The sequence below is a fragment of the Athene noctua genome, chromosome 5, assembly GCF_965140245.1.
Source record: "Athene noctua chromosome 5, bAthNoc1.hap1.1, whole genome shotgun sequence".
Taxonomy (NCBI): Eukaryota; Metazoa; Chordata; class Aves; order Strigiformes; family Strigidae; genus Athene; species Athene noctua.
Window position 1 is genome coordinate 7,805,243 of NC_134041.1, and position 23,234 is coordinate 7,828,476.

At 39.5% G+C, this 23,234-nt stretch overlaps 1 long non-coding RNA gene across 1 annotated transcript; it reads right to left on the bottom strand.

Moving 5' to 3' along the window:
- Window positions 1–3,843: 3,843 nt before the first annotated feature.
- LOC141961288 (uncharacterized) lies at window positions 3,844–21,500 on the bottom strand. Its single transcript, XR_012633757.1, has 5 exons — window positions 21,413–21,500; window positions 17,026–17,098; window positions 14,546–14,653; window positions 5,292–5,354; window positions 3,844–4,733 (listed from the first exon to the last, which is right to left on the bottom strand). It is a non-coding gene; the product is annotated as an uncharacterized LOC141961288 (long non-coding RNA).
- Window positions 21,501–23,234: the final 1,734 nt, after the last annotated feature.

The following is a 23,234-nucleotide window of genomic DNA, read 5'->3' on the forward strand; positions in this document are numbered from 1 at the left end:
TTTTTCTGTAGACCAGATAGGTTCTGTATTTGGACTAGAGGAGGCTGAGTTTATCTGTTCCTTTCTGCAAACTTTCTGAATGTCACCTCAATATTATTCTCTTGTTGAAGGATCCCCTGAAACTTTCATGTCTAGGGCTTGGTGCCCGTCTCCGCTTCTCCCTGTGGTAGGAACCCCCTTTGTTCCCTGATGCAAGGGCTGTGTACCTCGCAGTCTTACCCCAGGGATGCTGGCTGCCTTCTCACTCTCTCTCCCTCCCAGGATTTTGTCCAGCCTGACCAGATTTCTGCCTGTTCCATCCCATTTTCTGTTAATACCCACTGCGGTTCTGTGTCGCTGGGTACGGCATTTAAAAATGCAGAAATCTGACTTTAAACCATTACAGATTAGCACCATAATTTCAGAGGCTTGTCTCCTGCATGTATCAGTTTAGTAAGTTGGATTTATAATGAATAATTTTAAACCGTTACAGCCCTCTGAAACCATTTCTATCTAGCTTCTGTAGTATGTAAAGTGACATAAGGTCACCAATGCTGTGGAAATTGGTTTTGCGGTTGATATGCTAATTCAGCAAGAAATCAGTTCTTGCAGAAACCCGAAGAAAATATTTTAATATAGTGCCAGTTGACTTTCAGGAAAGAGATAATTAAAACATTCAAGGGAGTTCTAAGTCTCTGGAGAAAATACCATTATGGAAATACAAGGTTATTTTTACCACACAGCTTATTAGCTTCTTTCTAAAAGCAAATCAACTGAATGTGATGGATACAAAATATTATTTTCACCTGCTCAGGAAGATGAGAAGTAAGGTATTTTTATAAACTGAGTTCAAGATAAGAATAGACTTGGCACAGTCTCTTCTGTGTCACTCACCCCAGGTTTATGGTAACTGCTGCTGCAATTTTCTGGATGAAAACTTTCATCCAGATACATCCAGGGCTGTTAATAAGTCTGCACTAGTGCAACTGATTGCAGTGGGGAACAGAATTACATTGGTGGTACCTGAGGAGAAGGAGAATCTCTGCCCTCAGTATGAATAAGAGGTAGCAAATGCCTTATTTTTTCAGAAACAAATAATTAAGTTAAATTGAAAATAATTTGAGTAGTCAATCTCTAGGAATAATTACTAAGAATTTAGAAGCCCTATATTTTTCCCAAGCAGTACACTTATGCTAGGGAATTACTGAGCACAAAAAGTAAAACAACTGTAATATTTACTGTATGAAGATACCAAAGGAAAACAATTTTACTAATATAAACTGCTTCATCTTTTTGAGATGAAGAAAAAGAAACAAAATTTTGTTTATTGAAGAATAAACAAAATAAAATGGAGTTTCTAAGAAACAATTCTGAAAAGATCTATACTGTAAAAATTGTATTGTCATTGTCACGTTTTAAAAGATATTTTAATTTTATGAAATATTAAAAGGAAAAAAATGACATTTTATTCTATGGTCTTTCATAAAACAGGTACAATACTGCTGTTCCCGAAGGAAGGTCAGCAGTTCCAACAGGAGTAGTGTCTCTTCTAGAATGAAGGATAAATGGTTCAAAATATCTACATAAACAAGAAAGTTTAAAAGCTTAATGTGAAAATAACTTTGTTGTTTGTAACAGCATCCACTGTGTTCAGACCATTCTGTTTCAGATGGCCCAGGAATGCAAACAGGTATGGCATTATATAGTTTTATGTCATTAATGGAAGTGTTTCCTTCAAAAAGCACATTGTTATTTTCTGCTCAAACTTTTTGTCGTTAATTCCAAAGTTCTTTTGGCCCAACCATCTCTCTGTGTGTTTAGCTATGCTAGCTAAAGGTGGTTTTCCAGTGTTTTCTAATACAGACTTTATACCAAACAATATATTTAATTGCACTACAGGACATTTTAATAAACTAACTTTCTAAAGACCTATATTGTTGTATATTCTGCTCTTTCCTGATAATCTGTTTCGGGGTGACATTATTATGAAATGTACTACCTCAGAGGGTGCTTTAGCTATTTTAACTCCATTCCTGTAATTCACTCCATTCTTTATCTTTCAGGTGGTAGCTTCTCCAACAATTAACATTATTATAAAAAGTCTTTATTTAACAAAGAGTAAATTTTACTTTGGATTTCTTTGTAATCTAGGTTTCTTTCTTGGTGCAATACCTGTATATCAGATTATTTTCAGCTAACGGAGTCTTCAGAGGCCGTGCTATACTCCTCATCCCTCTTCTTCCAAGACTACGCAGCAGTGGGTGGCAGCAATGGTTATTTACCTCCTTTACTAAAGATACTTAACTGCAAGAATAGAGAAGGATGTGGGTTGTGGAATCCATGTGAGTAACATCTCATCAAAACCCAGTAAGCCACTGCTCCTGGGTAAGATCTGCAAACACCATTGGAGATGAGTTTGCTTCCCTGGCTGACAGTGCTTAGTATGTAATTTTAGCCAGTCAGATTTTCTGTGCTTGGTTTCTTCCCAGAGTGGTTTGTTTTTTTCAAATGCTAGACCACTTCTTCTAAGAGTTACCTTACATGTCAAGCAAGCACCCCCATAAAAGTTTGTTAACTACTTGTATTTATTCATTTCATGAACTCTTATGTTTGCTGTAACACTCCATTTCAGTTAGAAACAGCATGAGGACAGTGGGCAGTTGTGGAGCAGCCTCTGAGACTGCCAGCTGAAAACTTGATTTACTGGTTATTCCTATCACTAATTGGGAAGAGTTTGTGAATGCACAAAAATCCAGAAGGGATCTTGTGCCAACTTCATTTAAAAAGAGATACTGTCTAACAAAGAAAAAAAAATCAACTGAACTACTTAAAAGAAGTTTTCTCAGCTGAAGGCTGCAGAGTTTCCATGCCTTTCTTTAATAGTTACTTATTTGTCTAAGAGTTAAGCTAGAAATAGAAATGCTCTGGTAGGTGGGTGAACTCTCATATACTACTAAGGAGAGTTTGGGGAGGAACTGTGGTATGGTCATAATTAGTTGAAGGGCCTGCAGTGTTTGGGCTGCAGAGGTCCATATCTGAAGAAGAGACGTGAAATGAGAGGTCTGTGCCCCGATATTATGCCAGAGACAGAGAAGCTGTTCAACCCAACCAGGGTTTATGCGTGTGAGATCCCCAGACAGAGCTCAGCACAGCCCAGTGGCAATCCAGGAGGGAGGAACTTGGTTCAAGTCTTCGTCTTCTCCTCCTCCTTCACTTGATGCTAGTGTCAATAGCAAGTTGTATGCAGTTACTTTTTGAAGAGATGGAAATAGAACATGCAATTCAATGTTTAATGCTGTGCTTTCCAAGCTTACTCAGATGTGTGCACACAGGATGGGTGTATGCTGCACACAACTTGGAGATCTCCTTCTGTTTAAAACTCTGGCTCCTCTGTGCTTTACTGATTTGCCCGTATAGCAGATAGAATACTCATAACAGTAACACCCTGTTATTGCAACTGTGAAAGGTTGTTCTGGGAATCCAATGTCTAACAGTGGAATTTAAATTTGTTTATTGTTTTGTTTTTCAGCAAGCATTTAAAAGATCCACCAGTTCATCTCTGTCAGAGATTATTTTTCTTGTGGTTTAGCTTGGATGCTAATCTCACTGTTGCATTTGCATTTATGGAGTATGACCTAAGGTTTTCTCCATGTGTTCAGTATTATGGTTCTGATTTGTAAGTCTTGTTGCTTGGGATGCTTGCACAAGTCATGTCTGTTTGCACAGCAACAACAGAACTGGGGTTCAGATGCTGCTAGTTAATCAATCAAGATGGAACAAAGATAGTTTTGAAGGCTACCACTTTTCTTGGCTAATGCTCAGAAGAGTTGGTAAAAACTGCAAAGACAACTGAGTACACTGATAACAACGTTTATTATACATTTTATTTCTTAAGTGGATTTTTAGGAGTCAAGCTTTTAATTTAGTTATTTTACTCTGCTTTAGCAAATCATGTGTGAATGTAGTTATTTTTCCAGAATGCGTGCTCTGTTTTAGTTGCTTTTGTTGCCACTAGTCAACCTTTTTGGCAGCGCTAGGTTAACAGTGGAACTTGATGATATTTAAGGTCCTTTCCAACCTAAATGATTGTATGATTTTCATTCCATGCAGTAATGTCCACAAGGTGGTGCCACAGCTAAAAAGTTAGCAATAAATAAGACAAATATAATTTGATAATTCTACCTGCTTTTTATAACTGACTGAAGTATCTGCATCATGAAAGAATTAATAATTATTTTATAAGCATAATATCATCTGCATTTCTAATGACATCACACTTTTCCAAGCTTTGTTTTTTCAATCACTTGTGTAAGCAGAGCTGGGTTTGTCTGCTGCCTGAGTGAGAGCAACACTCACACATCTGTGACAGTCCAAAATCATGTACAAAAATTAAGAGACAGCTCAGGGTTAAGTAGATGGGCTGATGAAGAATGAAGACCTGTATCTGTAGAGACTAAGCCCAGCAGAATTGTGTATATCCTAGCAGGGTTACCGGTGCAAACACCATGCCCCACAGATGTGTCTTCTCATGGAAAGCATGAGGAGATGTATGTTTAGATCCCTTCAGCAGTACCGCAGGAGTCAGCCTGAATCCGGGCAAGCAGAATAGTTCATCCTCAGCTTCAGCTAAGTCAGCTATGGCACATTGTAGCCTAATTTTCAGGTTTTTCTACATCTGGGGATAGCCAGGCTGTCCATTACCATGTCATGATAATGTACACTTCCAAAGGGGTATGAAGTGCTTACAGAAGGACCTGGTAGGAGAGAAGCGGGATTAGTATATACAGGTAAAATTTAGTAGTGGTCTTTTTTCTTCAGTCATGGTTAGAAAGGCAGCCATCCCAAACTGCATTTTAGTACAGGTAGTCAAATTTATGAACATCTTTCTACACAAGATCAGACTAGAGAAAGTAAAAGACAGTAACAAGGAATGTAAAATGAGTATATTAATTGGCCACCCAGTACAGAAAAGACAATAAAACTTACAGGGAAAAGTTCTTTTTCTGGATCTGAATGTCTACACTGTTTTATAGCAGACTTGCATGTCACAGAAGAGCTGAAGTGCAGAGGGGCTTGGTCATTCCTCTCAGCATGTGTGTGTTCAGTCCTCCAGCTACCTTTGCCCGTGTGGCCATGGTTGCTTCTGGCACCCCTACCCTGCTCCCCTCAATGACCTCTGCAATGCAGGTGTGCATGCTAACACAATAAATATTCTCTATGATCTTCTGCAATGGGTAAATTAAGTTTGAGTCATTTATTCATCACATTATTTAGTACCAAAAGCAGCAAGAAAAAGGGATAATTGAAAATACCTTTCAAGCAAGCACTGCACTGATTGTCGCTTCCTGCTAGAATCTCTTTTTGGTATGGTAAACCTGTATCAGAAAGAGAAAAATAACACGTTTTTCATAATATATTTTCTCTAAGTTGCTATATTATTATTTTAAAACATACTAAAATTCTGGTGGCTTTTAAGAGACTCAGTGGAAATTTTATATACCCAGGAGAGATGGTTCCCCAGCTATAAAGCAGAATGAGAGTTAGAGGCTCATTGAGACCACCTCTAAAAGTTATCAAATACCACAACTGCCACCTCTTTAAAAAAAAAATTTAAAAAATTTTAAAAATCATATTTTAAAATTATAAAGTGATTTACAGTATTTTAAAACTTTGTATTGGTTTTAACATCTGTTTGGAAAAGTCAGAATCAGAGAACTAACTAAAAGTTCAGAATCCCTGAACAGGTCAACTAGATTTAATTTTTGAGTCAGTCAGTCCAGTTAGTTAGCTTGGACTAACTGAATCACAATGGTGACGTTTGGTCAGATTATTCCTGTAAGATTATTCTGAGTGTATGGCTGCAATGTGTGCTGCAACTAAAATGACTTTTTCTGGTTTAGTTTGAATTTTTTTTTTCTTTGACTTCATAAAATTACTTTAAAAAATGTATATTTTCCAGATATTTTACATAGAGAAGTGATGCTCCATTCTAAAGGGAATAGCAAAGCATCTGAGACCATACATGTAAGTCTCGACTGTATGTAAAATCCAGGTATGCATTATTTCAGTAATTTAACAACCACAGAAATCCTGAACATTTGCCCTTGCAATGTTTGCAATGATTTTGCTTTCTTGTTGGAAATCTCATCAATATTTTTAAAACATCAAAACTGTTTTTCCTCTGTGTCTGGTTTTCTGGTTTCCCATTTATGCAATCATGAACAAAACATGCTTTAGCTCTATGTCTCTACCTAAATCCCTAAACAGAACCCATTAAATATTAGAAGGAGGTAACTTCCAGTAGTCTAAGTTAGTCAGTCTGAGCTCGGCTCAGAAATCATCCTGCAGATGCACAGTGTTAACCGGAAACAATTTAGAATGGCAGTGGTATCCTGCAGGATGTGTGCAACTCGTTCAGCTATGTGTTGATTTACACAGGACTACATTATAGATTATACATTCTGGTAATTGTGGTATTGTTATTGCTAGGCTGTATCTAAGTACAGGAAGTACATATAAGCACATTTGAAGTGATAACATCCACTCCTGTTTAAAAAGCAGTATTTTATTCTTGTCGGAAAACTCATACATAATGTGGCATTTGCAAGAGAAAACAGACAATTTCCTAATTAGTACTTAGGAAGACTTTCAGGAAAAAAGCTGATTCATTATGGGAGGCCCATAACCAGCATTTACAAATAAATTCACATAAACTTTTATTCTTAATCACTTTTAAAATATTTTTTCAGTATGGACTCTAGTCTAAGATCAGGAAGGAGACTACATTTCCAGCTGAAAACACACAAAAGATCAAAATAAATTTTCAGTGTGTCACCAAAACCACAGTACTAGGTTTCTGTTAAGGAAAATGAGTAATACCATTCTAGCAATGTAGAATGGTGTGAGTGGGTAGTAATTTCACCTAACTGATAGGACAGATTATATATTCTGAAAAAAAATTGTCCCATCTAAAATCGTGCCCTATCTCCTGAGCTCAATAAGAAAGCCTACCCACCATACCCATTTACCTGAAGTCCCTCTGTGCCTGCTTTTCTAATATTAGGATTTGGGAACAGGCCTGTTCTCCATCCAACATCCCCAACCCTGTCTTGAAATTCAGAAACAGATTGGCTCCAACCTTGACTTGAAAAGGGGCATCTGTTCCTGCTGCTTCTCCCACGATATGAGATTTGGGTTCATCCTCAGATCTGCAGCTGGATATAAAGTACATTGAGGCCCTTCTCAGAGCCTCTCTCACCATTTCTCTTTAATAGCTTAGGCTTCAGACCTGTATATGAACTCAGGAAAATACTGATCAAATCAGGGATCTCCCAAGTTCCCTTCTGGAAGTGGATATGGATCTGTCCAGAAGAGGGAGGGAATATCCATCAGATTTTGTATGCCAACCTCTTCTCCATGGACAACGCTAACTGACAAAACATAGTTAACATATTATGTGTGCTATGCCTATTTCTTATTTGTTTCATCAGGGAAGATAGATTAAAATTGGTATAAAGTTTCCCTCTTGTTCCTCACAACAATAGAAAATTACCAGGGAAAAGAAAATAAGATTTAACTTTATGGAATGATTAGAGGAGAACATAGGATGTTCTCTCAAAAGGCCTTCCAGCTGAATGGGGGTGGGGAGGTTAATATTACGAAACATTCTTGCCTGTAATAATACATGAGAAAAGTAACAGTAGAACTGGTAAGTATGATATGTTTAATATTAAACATAATCTTCGGTATTTTCCTGAATAGGAATCTCTGACCCTAGTTTAAACTTGTAATACACTGTTTAACAAAGGAGCAGCTTCAATAGGACTGAGAGTACCTAATGTTATGCAAGTTTTCAAAGTTTGTTACTGGGATCAGGGCTTTAAAAGCAAAGGTCAGGTAAAAATCCCTTCTTGGAACACACTGGGATATGTTTATTTTTTCTTTATAAGTCTACTTATTAAATATACCAATAATAACTTTACCTTTAATTAAGTATATTTGTGTGAATCACAGGAAAGGAACAAATACATGTATTCTGCTGAACAGCATACCTAACACCGCTGCGGCGCGTGTGAATCTTTCTGCAGTACATTCAAATGTTGTCTTTCATTAAGCAATAAGAGATGTTGCCTGCAAAAATATCTCACAGCTTCAGAAAGAGATTCTAATGTCTGTCTGTTTCACATGGGACATACATTTCATCACTCTTTTACATGACATCAAAATCATTGTGTCCTTCTTTAATTGTGACTATGGAGGATTAATTACAATGGAAATGAAAACGCCAAGCTGTGCTTGCCATATGATTGGTAATTAGCTTGAGCTATCAAGAGGAAATTCTGTAAGTTTCTTTAGTCTCTTCATTTTGCCTTGTCTTAAATCTGCCTGATTTTGAGTTTATAAGAGCAACTTGTCACTGAATTTTTAGTGGAAATATATATGTTTCAATTGAAGTGCTCCAATGAGTCCTCGTTATTAAGACCCCGTGAGTTCTGTCACTTGAAAGGAACCGTGCAAAGCCCTGGAGCCCTTGTGACTGCTGGATGACTCAGAAGCTTCCTCATCTTGCTTGAGCAGTATCACATAACTCTGAAACACCTGAGATATCTTTAGGGCTTAAATATTTGGTTTAAATCCCTAAAAGATAAGAGATTCTTAAGCAGTAGAACACAGAGTTTAAAGATCAGATTGAGCCATGCCCCTTGCATTTGCCTCTTTAATAAAGCTGTTGGGATGCTGGCCAGCTGGTCTGCTAGATGTGCTCTTCCATATTTTGCCTAAGTAATCATTTGGGCCTGGGATCTACTGTACAAGTTATATCTGAACCCATTTGCAGGCATTTTAGGTAACACAGTAAAGTGCTCAGCATAAACTGAGAAAACTTTTTCAGCATACCAGAAGTAATTCCTTGGGATTCAGAGTTTAAGGTTTAATTTCAATTACTTGTCAGGATGCTGAATATTATTTATTCCACACTATGATTCATTTTAATCCAAAACCCTGTCAGCTAGCATCAATGCAGGCAAAATTATATTTCTTCCTACACAGAAGCCCATCTAGCTATAACCCAGTTTAGTCTCCTGTCTCAGGATTTGGTCTGCAAGGACAACAGGAATGGAAACTGCCTGGGATTCCCTTGCACTTGATTGTGTGTCAGCAGCTTGATCTAATTAGTCAAGGCTAATTTTCCACAATATAAAATTGTTATAGACAACAATATGATGAACTGAAAACTTCTCAAAGTTGTTAAATTACATCTAGTTTTGAAAAGGAGCTGTTATCAAGCAGATACTCAGCGAGGCAATGAAGCCCAGTGGGCAGAGTGCTGGACAGGGATTGAGAAATCTAGGTTCTTTTCCAAACTCTCCTGACTTTTAAATGACCTTGAGCTGTCACTTCTCTGTGCTTCAGTTTCACTGTCTGTATGAGGAGGATAATAATCCTCCCTAATGCTCTCAGATTTACTGAAGAAAGGATCTGTATCAGCAGCAGGCATTTCTTGCAGTAGCCTGAGCTAGATGCAGCTGTGGTTAACGGATGGCCCAGATTTGGTCAATACCTTGTGTATTCCAGAAAATCTGGGAAACTTTGGTTGTTAGGGTCCTTGCTTTCAATTGTCTTTCAAAACACATTTCCATGTTAAAGGTCTTTCTTATCTTTCAGGCCATTACAAAATATCTCCAGAACATTTCATATTATTTAGTTGCTGCATTAATATTCACAGTTCTTACTGACGTTACTGGGAATTGCAAAGCGCCTCTCAAGATCATGCAAATGATAACAGAGATAATGTATTTTTGACCCAAAAAAAGTGTTTTGCAATATTATTCTTAACATATCTGGGTGAAATTTTCATCAGCTTATGTTGTAAGATATTTCAATTGGACTTTTAGTTTGAAACATTGAAACTAAAAAAATGTGGGTTTTAAAATTGTATCTTGATTTTACACATTTTGTATTAATATACAACTACGAGCTCTGTGCACAAAAGGAACAGTCTACTTTCAAAACTGTTGAATGCTTTGACCTCAAGGGCATAGAAACTGTTGACTCATTGTTTTTACTGCATATAATATTAGTCCTTTGTCACATCCAGGGAATGACATCATCTTCTTCATTGTTAGCAGCAGGTTTGAATAATAGAAAAAGTACAGCATTAGTTGTCTGCTGTATTTCCTCTTAATAAATGAATGGTTATCTGGTACCAAAATTCAGATTAGGATTTTTGAGTAACATTTAGAACAGTTTGTGCCTAGTCCCTGCGAGGAGCTTCACTCCTGCCCACCATCTGCAGTGCAGGCAAGCTGGAAGGAGCAGAGAGCCTGCAGAGTGAATGTCACTGGTGATACTGGCTGCTCAAAAGCGATAAGGGGAGGGCAGGAAAAGAAGAGAGTAGGCACAGAATGAAACAAATCTTTTCTTCAAGGTCAGTTCAGTAAAAGGAATCCCTGAACTGGGAAAAGTATTTCTCTGGTATCTAAAACTGTGAAATGTGATTCTCTGAAAATAAACCATCTCTAGGACAAAATAGGAACTGATTGTCTTCAAAATGCACCGGGATAAGTATTTTATCCATTCCAAATTTGTATTCATATCTATCAGTCTTCTAATCCCTACAACTAAAATGTCTATGTCCTATTCTCAAAGGGTAATTCCCTATTAGAAGGCTTTGCTTACACCTGCCTGCTTCGTGAAAGGATACATTATTATGGGTAGTAATCGGACTAGTGGAAGTCGTCTTTGGGGTGTTATGCCACCTTCTTCTGCAGAATTCTGCAGAATTCTTTCATGACAAGGACAATAAATATTCCCAGTGAAACAGAGTTTACTCAGGGAGAGATTCCTTGAGAGTCTGATAAAATGCCAAATCCTAAGATGTCTCCATTTATCCACTGCCTTTAAGTTTTCCCGGAAAAACATCATGATGTATTTAACTATGAAGTTATAACTTTGTGGTCCCAAAAAGATTTATGTCGAATAAAATTTACGTCGAATAGTTCCTGTGTTGACAGACTGAATCAAACTGGACTTTGAAAAGCTGAAATCCATACAGCTGTGAGAGAAGAACCAAAGCAGCAGGCTGGGAAATTTGGAGGCAGTGGGTTAAGGATCCAGGATTGCCTAATCATGGAGGCCCACATACCAAGAGTGGACTCAGACAAGGGGTACACACATGGAAATACTTCCTAGAATGCCAGAGCTAAAAAAGGAAAAACAGACCTCACTGTAAAAGATCAAATTCAGACCCACTGACTTGGAAGCAACAGGGACCTAATGTGTTGGCCTTTTCGCAATGGATTTACCTGTTCTCATGCAGGCAGAGACAGCTGCCTTGCAAGTAGATGGCTCAGGTTTGGGCAGGTACATCCTTACCAGTTCCTACCCCAAACTTGTATTCCAAATTTCAGGATTAAATAAAAAATGTTATGCTTTTTTCTATATGTTTCATATGGTTTTGCTACATGAAGCCTGACTTCTTTTCTCAGTCTTCTGTTCCAGTCTTACAGTTCCTCTTCAATCAACATTTCCAAAAGATCTCAAGTAGCATGAATTTTGGTGAGGCTAAATCACTTGATTTTCCTTTACCCTGCTTAAAAGAGGCTTTACTTGCACAAAAGCAGTAATGCCAGCCATTTCCCTTCATCCCTTTAAAATTACTGGCCACCTCCAAAGAACTTGGTCTCTCTTTTATGTCACTTTCTGACAACTCATCTGAGCTAAACAGGTTGCTGCGGCCAAATTAAATACTTGGGAAATAGACCATACAATTAATTTGCAATAGTAAGTTGTCTCCGCATCATTTCTCTTCCTCTCAAGGGGAATGCTGGCTCAAGCAAAAGAAAAGATTAATGTAATAAAAATATTCTAAAGACATCCTGTTAATTGTCCCAAGTTCAGATGGTATTTTCTATTCTTCTGCTGTACGCAGCCAGCAAACAGTGTAAAATTCAGAATATCTTCCCACCACAAAAGTATAGCCTTCAGTGCTGCAGGATAATCTCTGTCTTTCTGGAAAGTGGATGAAAATGTGGTGTGACAGAGCTTTGCTTGGTTTTCATAGGTAATCTCAAATTTGCCCCATTGATGAATATAATAATAGGACTTGTTAATTTAGACACATCAGCAACTTTAATGAAGAGAATAAAGGTACGTGAACAAAAGGAAAATTGCAAGAAAAATAACAGCAAATTGGGGGGTGGGGAAGGAAATTTTTTGCTCTGAATATTCAAATAAGGTTTCCCATGTTTGTTTAGGGACAGAAAAGACTTGAGGTTTTAAATTCAGCCAAAACAGCAGCTTTCATTTACAGCTATATTTGCAATGTTGACCTTGAATATCACATTCAGTAACAGCAAATCTCATATGAAAAGTAAGTTAATATATCCAGTAAAACTCAGAAATATTCACAAATGACTGAGTGAAGCATAGCTCACAGAAAAAAATTGGTGTAACAAGTCTGTAATTCTCTATTTGCTCTAAAATGTCCTTTCCTTAAAATGGACAAAGTCTGATTTAAAGCATTTTTGCTTATATGAAAATAGTCATAAAATACGTAAGAAAATACAGAATGTTATTTACTTCAGTTCATGTAAACTAATCAGGCTGAATGATGAGAGAATCTTCCTGTAATTCAGAGCACTGCTGAATACTATGCATGAAACAGTGTTCCTCTCCTCATAAACAGCTCAAGCTTTGCATGTGTAGCAGTGTAGAAAAATAAGTATTGAATTATTCACAAATTACTTTTTAGGCACTAGATTCTCAGAAATATATTTGTATAACAGCATCGAGAAGCAAATGAATTTGTTGATAATTTAATCAGTTATTCTTTCATTTATGGCCTTAAAGATACCTTGATCTTAAAAAAATATGTTTGTCATTTTGAAAAGCAGGACTTTTATCTCAATTCTGATGCTTACTTCCTTCTTCTAATACAGATTTTTGACATAAATTCAGTATGCCCTATTTCATTTTCTTGCAGACTGCCAATTAAGATGTTTCTTAATATTTTATCAAACCAGCAGGTTCCCTGCAAGAGGCTAATTTGTTCTCCTGCTTTTATTATTTATGTATCTTTCCAAAATGAAATATTTTGAACGTGGTACAGTTTTTTCACACCTCAAATATGGATTTTTTAAAATTCTGTCATTCTGCGGAACAGTAAGGAGAGAAAATAAATCAGATGTTTTATCTGATTATAGCTTGATGATGTTTTTCTGTGTTCTCAAAAAGAACAGTGTGAAGCTTCACTTGCTCCACAAAAAACATTTTTAGCTTTTGAAAATATTTTAAAGACAACTCAGGAAAACCAGATCCAACACTAAGAGTGGAGTTCTACTCATCTTATAAAAAGACTCATGTTGCTTTACCATGGTCATATCTGACCATTTAGGATCTCCTGGTATTTAATCTCCATTACATGAATTGGGAAAAACTGATTAGTAGGAGCCAAAATATGGGCAGAATTTCACCCACCATAATACTTCCTATCACTCTCCATCACTGACATGAGTGGGTGATGAAAACTGTCCATAATTGTGCTTCGGGGTACATCTTGAAACATGGCAACCTAGGAAATACTGACGCTGTGTGTTAGGTAGGTGTTAGGGAATTTTGCTGTCTCTGAAGTATAAATTGAAATGAATGTTAGTGATAAATTCATGGTGGCCATGGAAGTCCACAGGTTGTGGCAGGGCTTGTGTCTTTCAATAGACAAGTTAGAAAAGGCAGACAAGGTTTTGGGCAGACAAGAAAGTATAGTTGCCCTCCTTGTATGATACTCTTGCTATAAGCAGAGGATGTTGCAGATTTGTTCTGAACATTATGTAACCCAAGAAAACAATAGGACTGTGAAAATCCAAAAGTTAGATCTGAACTCTTTTCCATCTCCTTTATTACCTTCTCAAATTATACTGTGAAGATCCAGAGCCTAGACCTCTGGGAAAGCTCCTCAATCTCTGAGGAAAAGACTGAGGAAGATGTTCTTCAAAATAATTTACTATTTAGTTTCCTCAGTACATTAGAAGCTACTTACAGCTCTTCTGGCTCTTTTCAGTCCTCCACAGATGCCTCCCATTTATAAAAGGCACCTAATAACAAGTAAATCTTTCTGAAATGTTTGAAAGACTTCTCAGTGCTCCAAGATAGCTAGTATTCTCATTATTTAAGACATGTACACAAACTGATTTCTCTCTTTTGGTACCTCCAGTGCAAAGTTATTGTCAGAAATAAATCAAGTCTAACTTGTGGGGAAAAAAAAATTGGATTCCATCATGTGTTTCATATCGTACCATTATGAAAATGTTATATTAAATTCAAATACTTCAATTGTACCATTAGACTGTGTCATTATGTGGCTTGCTAATTGATAGGTTATTCAAATGAACATTATAATTTTAGACTTCTTAGAAACATCCATATGAAGAATTTTCAAGCTTCAGAGAAGTAAACTGGGTGTTAGGAAGGAAAAACATTTACTGAGAATATTTCCTAATGCATGTCACTGAAAAATTGTTACATAACTGCTGCGTGCATTCCAGGAGTTGGTGCGGTCTATTTTTAATACCTGGTATGAAAGAACTTCCTGCTACTTTTTCTCTTTCAAGACTGTTCTGTGGTTCATTAGATCATGTTGGCAGGCCAATTTTTCTGCTATCCTTAAACCTGATTTTTCCTGCTTAAAAAAAAAAAAAAAAAAAAAAAGTGAAACTGTATCAAATGGAAGAAGGTGCCGGGCATAAAAGACCATTAAGAGTAAGGTAAGTTATGTAAATGTTGCAGTGGTCCCAGAACTAAGCACTGCCAACTCAGGCTTAATATTAAACCTGAAAAGAAATCCAAACATGTTAAACACATACTTTTAAGTAAAGCAAAAGAACCTGTATGCCGAGAAACAGCACCTAGCAAGATTTTTCAACAGATTTTTTTTTTTCTTCTCATTAGAGTAGTTTTAATTTCATACTGTTCTCCATGCAGTATTATCACATTTTGACCATAATTTATATAATCATGATAATTAACATAAAGTATTTTGCTTAAATCCAATGAAACTTCTTCAAATGTAGGCTATGCAAGATATTTCAGAATATTTTAACTGCACAGAGAGTTTACAGCATTAGTGTAATTTTGCTGTTAAAATCCTAGACAAACAGAGACTGATAGAGATGAAGTGGCCAGGGGGACCACCATTTTCACCTCATCTGACTTCCTGCAAAACAAAGGCCGCAGGACTTCCTGAATGAATTTCTTTTCAAGTTAGAACATGCCTTTTAGGCAAACGTACAGTCAAGGGACAGACAATCCATTAGATCTGCTAAAAGAATTTAGAAGTATTAATTATGTACTTGCAGATTAAGAGGCTGATCATTGTATATTAGAAAGGACTTCATTACTCCCTTACTTTTATCCATAGCAGAGAAATGGAATGACAATTTTAAATGCAAAATAGCATTCAGTGGCAATTGCTGCAACCATTGCTGTGAACCTACTCTAGAAATCTCTGACAGGGAGGCAGCAGAGTGTTTAAGTCATGTGACTGAAACAGGTAATACCCTCAGCTGTCCAACCTGCCCCTCTGACATACATCCCCATTGCCATGAAAGGGAGGTTTCAACATGCAGAGCAGCTCCCAAACTGCCTTAGTTTTCAGTTTGGTGTATGAAGGCAAACAGTCAACTACGGGAGATGTGGAACACCTTTAGGGGCTGTTAGATTATGCTTTCCCTGGGCCTTGTGATGGCCAGCCGCGCTAACAAGGCTGTGGGGACGAGGGTACCTGCTTTACTCCATGGGTTTAATCCATCAGCACATGTGGAGTGGAGCCAGGGTATGTAAGAACCCCAGAACTGACAAAATATTTGGACTTCCCTTTCTGTTGCTTTTATGTTCTCACACCAGAAGCAGTTCCTTTCCCCCCACCCTTCCCTCTGCTGTCTCCATAAAGTTTCACCTCTGTAGAATAGTTTTTGATCCTTTATTTCTGCACTTCTGTAGATCTTTCAGGTTGGTTTTGTTGCCAAAGCAACTGCTCCAACCCTCAGTCCCAGTGCTCCCAGTCTCAATCCCAGGACACTCCTTCCTCTCCCTCTTTACATCAGAGCACTCTGGATCATAACCTTTATTTTGAGAGGAAATGTCTTCACCCAAAAATGCGAAATCTGACTGAATTCTGCTTATTTCAACAAAGTTGTTATTAAGAAATTCATTACAGGTCACTTAAAAATCTTCCACATTTAGGCCAAAGTTGTGGAACTGCTCTGCTTAATCTTGTCCAGTGCTTCATAATAACATCTTGTTTTCAGTTGCTTATAACTCTTTAGGCTGGTATTTTCCAAGCCAAGCTTCTGCCCCAGGTTAATTTTTGGCAGTTTCCAGCTAAACCACTGTAGTAATTTTCAAGAACAAGGTTAAAAAAATATTTTGCCCATATTAAAAAATAATAATTCAGTTGCTTCATTCAGAAGCGTCAGTATCCCCATTTCTCTACAGAAGGAATCTGAAATGGAACACCGTCACTGGTCTAGTTTCATCCATGTACCTTTTGAGCAGCAACTTGGAATTTGGCAGCACCATTGCTGTGGTTTCACAGATGTGCATCCAAATATAACAAAGTTATAAGACCCCATAAAATCTCAGTTTGCACGTGATTGGTTAAGAATTGTTAGCTTTTGGCAGCCAAATTTTCCGAAGATCAGCCTGTGCTGACGGAGCCCGTCCTGCGTAAAGCTGCTGTATGCCGTGCAGGCACCACGTGCAGCTTTTTTGCAGAGCAACCCAGTACACTCTCCGACTGAGGCACCGGGGGCCAAGCAGTGTTTCTCTGCAATTTCTCCTCCTGCACTCCTGTGAGATCTGGCTACCCTCTCCTAAGGGCGTTGTCTCCCTTTCTTCTGTTGCTGCCGAGGCAGTGAGAAAAGGAGGATGGATCACAAAGATGAAAGAGTTTGGGAGGAGGCCTGTAACCTTGCAGAGCGTGGGAGAGCAGAAAGCAATAGGCAGAAGGAGGAGATGAAGGTGGTAGATGCCAAGGAGACAACTATTACTGACCAGTGCTAGGACTTCTTCTATGACAGCTAGGACATCATGGACAGAAAACAGTTGTGGAAGCAGTTCTTCGTGGCTAGGGGAAAAAAAAGATTATACATATATACCTAATGAGATTCTGCTAGGCAATGGGGAAAGGGCATGATATATTAGGGAAGGAGGTTAATAAGCATAACGGAGATAAAGATAAGATGCCAGGGGAAATAATTAAGAAAAAATAAGAAGGTGGATATGCAGATGAAGGAAAGGAAACTAGGAAATTAAAATAAAGCATGAAGAGTGCAAGAAGGCAAGTGCCAGGGAATGGAGGGATGAATAAACAAAATGTGGAAGAGCAAGAGCTGGGAGAAAACAGCACAGAAGAGAAAGAGAAGGCAGGAGCCAGGCAGAAGGAAGATTAATTAAGAGCATCAAGGGACAGAAAGAGTGTGAGTGCAGACTGAACTCTAAGAATAGGTTGATTTTTTGAGTCAGACATCAGTGCAAATTGCGACTTATCTGTAATGGTATAGGAATAGGAATGGAGTATGACTAGCATCTATAGCCACACTTTTTTTCTTGTTAGAGAGCTTCTTTATCAAATATTCTGGATCTCTTGAGCCAGAGCTCCAGAGTTAAGGTGACCGCATGTCACTATCTATTTACTTTTCAGACTTCCTCTGACTTTATTAACTAAAATTTGAAGCGCCTGAAGTGCAATATGCTGCTTTTTTAACCACAGTAAAAAAAATATATCTGCAAAATATATTTGAAAATATTTTAAGTAATTTAAAAATTATAGGTAGGGCTGCCAGCAATGCCTCTCACTGGCAGAGCAAAGCAAGGCCCTGCGCTTAGCTCGATGGGCTTTCACTGTGGGTGTTTGTCATCTAAGAGGGCTTGCGCCACCACCACACTAATTAGGCACGCTTCATCACGGGGGTGAGCAGCACTGCCTTCGCAATTTTTTCTCCCGCCAGCTAGGAATAACACCACCTGGGAGACATGAGAGAGGTGGAGAGGGCTGGGTGCGCTGGGTGGCCTCTGCGTGCCCACGGGCAGAGCAGAAATGGAGGTCACTGGAGCAGGAGCCAGGGAGTGCAGCAGCTGGAGGGGGAGTGGGAGGTGTCCTGCCCCATGCTGCAGAGACACCGGAGTTCCACTCCTGCAGCAATAATGTAGGGGGAAACAATATTTGTCTTTAACATGATAATTCGGCTTGCAAGCTGGACATTCTTTAACATAAATGGCAAATGCTTCCCCACAACCAGCACGTTTGGTCTGTTATATTCTCTGTCAGCTGGAAGGCAAGCCTTGCAGAGCTGAGCTGCTTTACTTTCCTTTTGAGAATGAAAGTAGCATGCTGTCAGAAGATTAAGTTGTTGGTATGTATCAGGTGAGGAAAAATTACTCCAAAACTGCAGATGGTCAGACATACATTTATTTTTATATACTTACATTATATACTTACTGCAAGTGTTGGTTTGGTGTCTATATATTTGTTGGTCATACTGATAGCTTAAAACCACAAATTACACTCCTAATAACAACTGCTAGAGGGTAAGGCTGCTGTTACTACTTGATTCCTCCTCAGATTAAACAGAGCTAAGAGTTGATACATTGACCTATTGCTTCTTGAAGCAAATCTCTGTTCAAATTCGAACCTACATCCCAGCTAAAAATGAATTCAATCTTTTCTTAATTTGTAAGAGATACTTGTGTACATTACAAAACCATCTCGCAATTTGGCAAATTAAGTTGTCTGTGGTTAGCTACGGAGATATTGCAGTGCACTGCAGCATTGCATAACGAGCTTTCCCAGACTTTGCCTTACTCGAGTGAGTAGCAGCAATCCTTATCTCTAGCGAGCATCAGATTCATCCCATTTTTGAGAAAAGAATTAGTATCAAATATACGATGGGCATGTTATGCCTTGTGGCTGCAACGTTTTTTCAATTAACTTCTCTGAATATACCACAATGAAAAGTGTCAGCTTTTTGCCTCAGAGGCCTATAATTAGATTAAATGAATACAGTTAATTATCTACTACCTTCTTTACACAAAACAATATGTTTCTATAAATTAAAATGCTAGTACAGGAAGGAAATTGTTGTTCACTCCAATATATGCATACAGTGCTGGATTGTAAATACTGTGAATATATCATAGTGTAGCACAGCTTTTTGCCTGCAGCCCTTATTTTACATGAGCTCAAACAAATTACATCTGAAAAATCCATAGACATCACACTATTTAGAGCATCTATGTTGGTGCAAGGAGGTGATATTATTAAAAGTTACAGTGCTCGTGAAACAAATACACTTTTCTCTTTCACAGATGTTCTCTATAAAATTCCCTTAGAGCGATTAAATACAGCTTTGTTTGTGTACCTACAGACACACCCTCGAGGACTATGGTATGTCCAGATATAAAGCTGCTTTTTCTAGCAGAGTGTACTTCTCCTTTCAGAAAATTAAAAAAAATCCGTTCTGTAGGAAGTATTTACAATTACCAGCTCAGTTTCCAGGCCTCCTGGTATGCTAGCTAGTGTGGACTGAAAATCTCTACTTGTTCTCCAGCGTTACTAAACACAAGCAAAAGTTCATGACCGATCCATATGCTCCCATCCTGGCATGCCTGATTTGGAAGTGCAGATATTGAAGTGGGGGTACATCACCTCGGTGGTAACATATCTGAAGCAGAAAGCACTCTTTTTGATTTGACAAAGTGTATCCAAATGTCCCCATTTCCATCAGAATAGATGTTAATAACTTAAGGCCTAAACATGCGATCCTCCCTCAGCAGAAAATTACAATTAACTTTAGCAGAAGCCCTTATTCTGGCCTGCAGTATACTCTGCATATAAATGCGATGTGTGCCCAGGATTGGTCTTGTGCTTCATTAGGGTCAAACCCTGAAAAGCTTTTGAATACTCAGTGTTCCTACAGGGCATCGCATTTATTGTGGTTTGTGCTGTGTGAGTACCTTTTCCTTTAAACGTTCATTAGCTCCGTATATAAGTGTTAATTAAAATATCATTGTGTTGATAATAATCTTAATATTGAGGAGCGAAGAGGGCTGTGTTGCCATATAAATGCTGCCCCGTTTCCTGCGCTCGGGATGTAACAGGAGAAAGACCATCTTGACAGGCACTATCTGCTGAAGGAAAACTTTCACCGGGAGCTGTGAACTGACTTTAACCTTTTAGTGGCCTCACTGTGAAGCAAAATGTTTCGTGCTTCCTACACAGACCAAAGCTTTTTTTTTTTTTTTAAATACTGATAAATACCAGTAGCCCTCCTAATTACTTCTACAAATATCAGAAAGCAGTTACAGAGGAACAAAGAAATGCAACTGGAAACATGGTTCAGTGGTCTTGTACTTCCCTGAAAAGCTGATTATACTTTTGGCTGATTCAGTTTCTTTCAGAGGGAATTTACCCTTTTTGGCAGTTTGAGTTTCAGCAGTGCTGATTGGACTAACGGCAGAAAATGCATCTTTGGCTGAGGAAATTAACTCAGGGTCCTGTGTGTGTCAAAGTGAATTTTGCCAGCAAGCTCTAGATTTCATCACTTAGCCCCTCAGTGTCTCCTTTTCGTATGATTCAGGAGCCATTTTAATACTAGTTTAAAAATAGAGACATTTCATTTGTGCTTTTGCAGGTGCCTTGCCCAATTCCCTGCTCTCCCTGTATGACTTATCTTTTAGGATAAGCCCTAATGAAAGGTCAAGGTTATTCTGAAGTATCCAACACAGAAGCATTCTCTTCCTCGTAGCCCCTTAAAATGAACTTCACACAATTACAACTGATACTGTGCTGAAAGGTAATTCAGACATGCTGGGAAAAAGTGCAAAATGACAAGGAGTAACCTTTAGCACTGTAAAATGTCCCTGGCGATTTGTACTTAGTGCTTCTTCAAAATGCAAGAAGCCATCTTACCACTCAGTGCCATGGCAGAAGTTATTTCTTTTCGAGTGGTGCTCTGTAATTTGGGTCTGCAGAGCAAGACCTGGCTCATCTGGCTGTCAGAAATGTGCCATGTAGTTTACATCCGAAGATCATTTCCTCGCTTCTGTGACACAGAAACCAAGAAGCGTGGATTTCTCCACCACCCCCACCCTCCCTCTTTCGCCTGTCTGTAATTTTCAGATGTAATAAAAGGTCATGAAAAGCTCTGGCTGGGAAATACACCTTGCTTTCCATTTTTTTAAGGAAACCTGGAGACAAACCTGCTTCTTTTTGTCTTCTGCGTGGGCTGCGCTGGGAGAAGATGCTTCTGCATCCCTGAAATCTGGGGGTGGGGAGGAGAACCCCGAGCTGCAGCGGGAGCGCCGCAGCCCGGGCAGCGGCCACAAATATGCGTCATAAACATCCCCCCGGCAAAGACCTGGGTCCCTTTTCTGTACTCACTGCGGCTGCGGGGCTGCGAAGGCATCGGGGTTGTGCTGAGGATCCAGTCCCGACAGCGGGGAGAAGGAGGGAGAAAAGGGACGGAAACAGATTTAAAAAAAAAAAAAAAAAAAAAAAAGAGAGAGAGAGAGAAGAAGAAGAAGGGGGGGGGGGGGGAAGAAAAAAGAAAAAAGGGCGCAGTGCAAGTTGCGAAGAAATGCGGCGGCTGGGGAGGGGGGTGGCGGGGGTGGCGGCGGAGCCGCGGCCGGGCGCGGAGCGCTGCGCGGGCCGGCGGCCACCCCCGGGGCCGCCCGCGGCGGGGGGCCGAGGCGAAGCGGCGGCAGAGCCCGCGGAGGAAACTAAATAAATAAAATCAGACTGTTATTTAAGGCGCGTAAATTTAAAAATATTTGGACAGGAAGAGAAAGGAGAGAGGAACCGTAGAAGACAACCTAACGGTTTCGGAGCCGGGCGCCCCCCCCCCGCCCGGCGGCCCCGCTCCCGGCCCCGCTCCCGGGGGCCGCCCGACCTGCCCCGCACCTCCGCCGGCCCCGACCCTCCCTCCCCCCCGGGGATCCCGGCAGAGCCCTCCGGGAGCACCGACATTTTGAATGCATGTGTTGTGGGGCAGGCTTTTCTCAGAGTCGGTGAGAAATCTTTCTTTCTCCCTTTCCTTCTTTCTCCTTTTTTTCCCTCCCCCCGCCATGCACAGTATAACAGTCCTCACAAATAAATGCAGAAGCTTCCCCCCCCTCTCGCTTTTTCGAGGGAATTTCAGCACTTTAGCAAGTAGATAATAATGTATGGCTGCTGCTGGCTGCCCAGTGAATTGCCAGGTACGTTTGTGGAAGAGACCCTTCTCTTTCTTTCAAAAGCTAAAAAGCGGTGGCTTTCTGCTCGTTTAACTCTTTCTTCATGTCAACAATGCAATGGCGTTTCCTACGAAGCTAATTTCTTATCCCACCGTGGAATAAAGCATTGATTTCATTCCTCTGCCCACCCTGAAAACTGGAAAGAAAATCTCTCGGGTTACCGCACCCTGCAGTCATGTATTGCCCCGGCGCCTGAGCTGAATTTATCTTCTAACACCTTAGAATTTATGCTCCCCCGTGTAAGTGCAGGGCCAGCCTCATGTGCCTGCCTCCCCCCTCGCCCCCCGCAATCACCGAGCGGCTCTTTCAGCCTCTCCCGGTGCTGCTGCCACAGATAAAACTCTGTCCCTTGCCCGTAGGACCCCACTAGGATCTGCCCCTTTCCCAAGGGAATTCAGCAGCCCCCGCCGCTGTGCCGAGGATGATTTAGAAACAAAGGTCAAGTGTAACAGCTTTGCTCATCCGTGCCACCGAAATAGGGGAGAGGGCTCTTTCCCCACAGCTGTTTTCTCACGCAGCCTGGTCAGCATGAATCTCCTGGTACAGCCACACTTTATACTCTATTTCTTCACATTTTTCTGTTCTTGCTGTATGTGTTTCTATTTATACAGCTCATCTCGAGGTTATATTGTTTACTGCCTGTCCCTGGGCTGCCTCAGGGCAATCTCTGCTCCTGCCTGGGAGATTTACTTTTCAGTTGGTTTATGTCGCAATAAAAGCTCCCCAAAACGTTTCGTTCCATCTCACACGCTGCAGTTTTGCATCTCCGGGTAAATATAATTCACAAATATGCGAATTGGTAGAGCTGGACTTTCTGATGTTGCCAGACTACTAGGGAAAATATCACAGAAGGCATTTCTGAAACCACGTACTAGAATCCTTTCTCTCTCTATATATATATATATATATAAATCCCTATTAATAAGATTTGCTTTATATTATTTTCTCCTCTCTCGGTGAATGTAAAAACT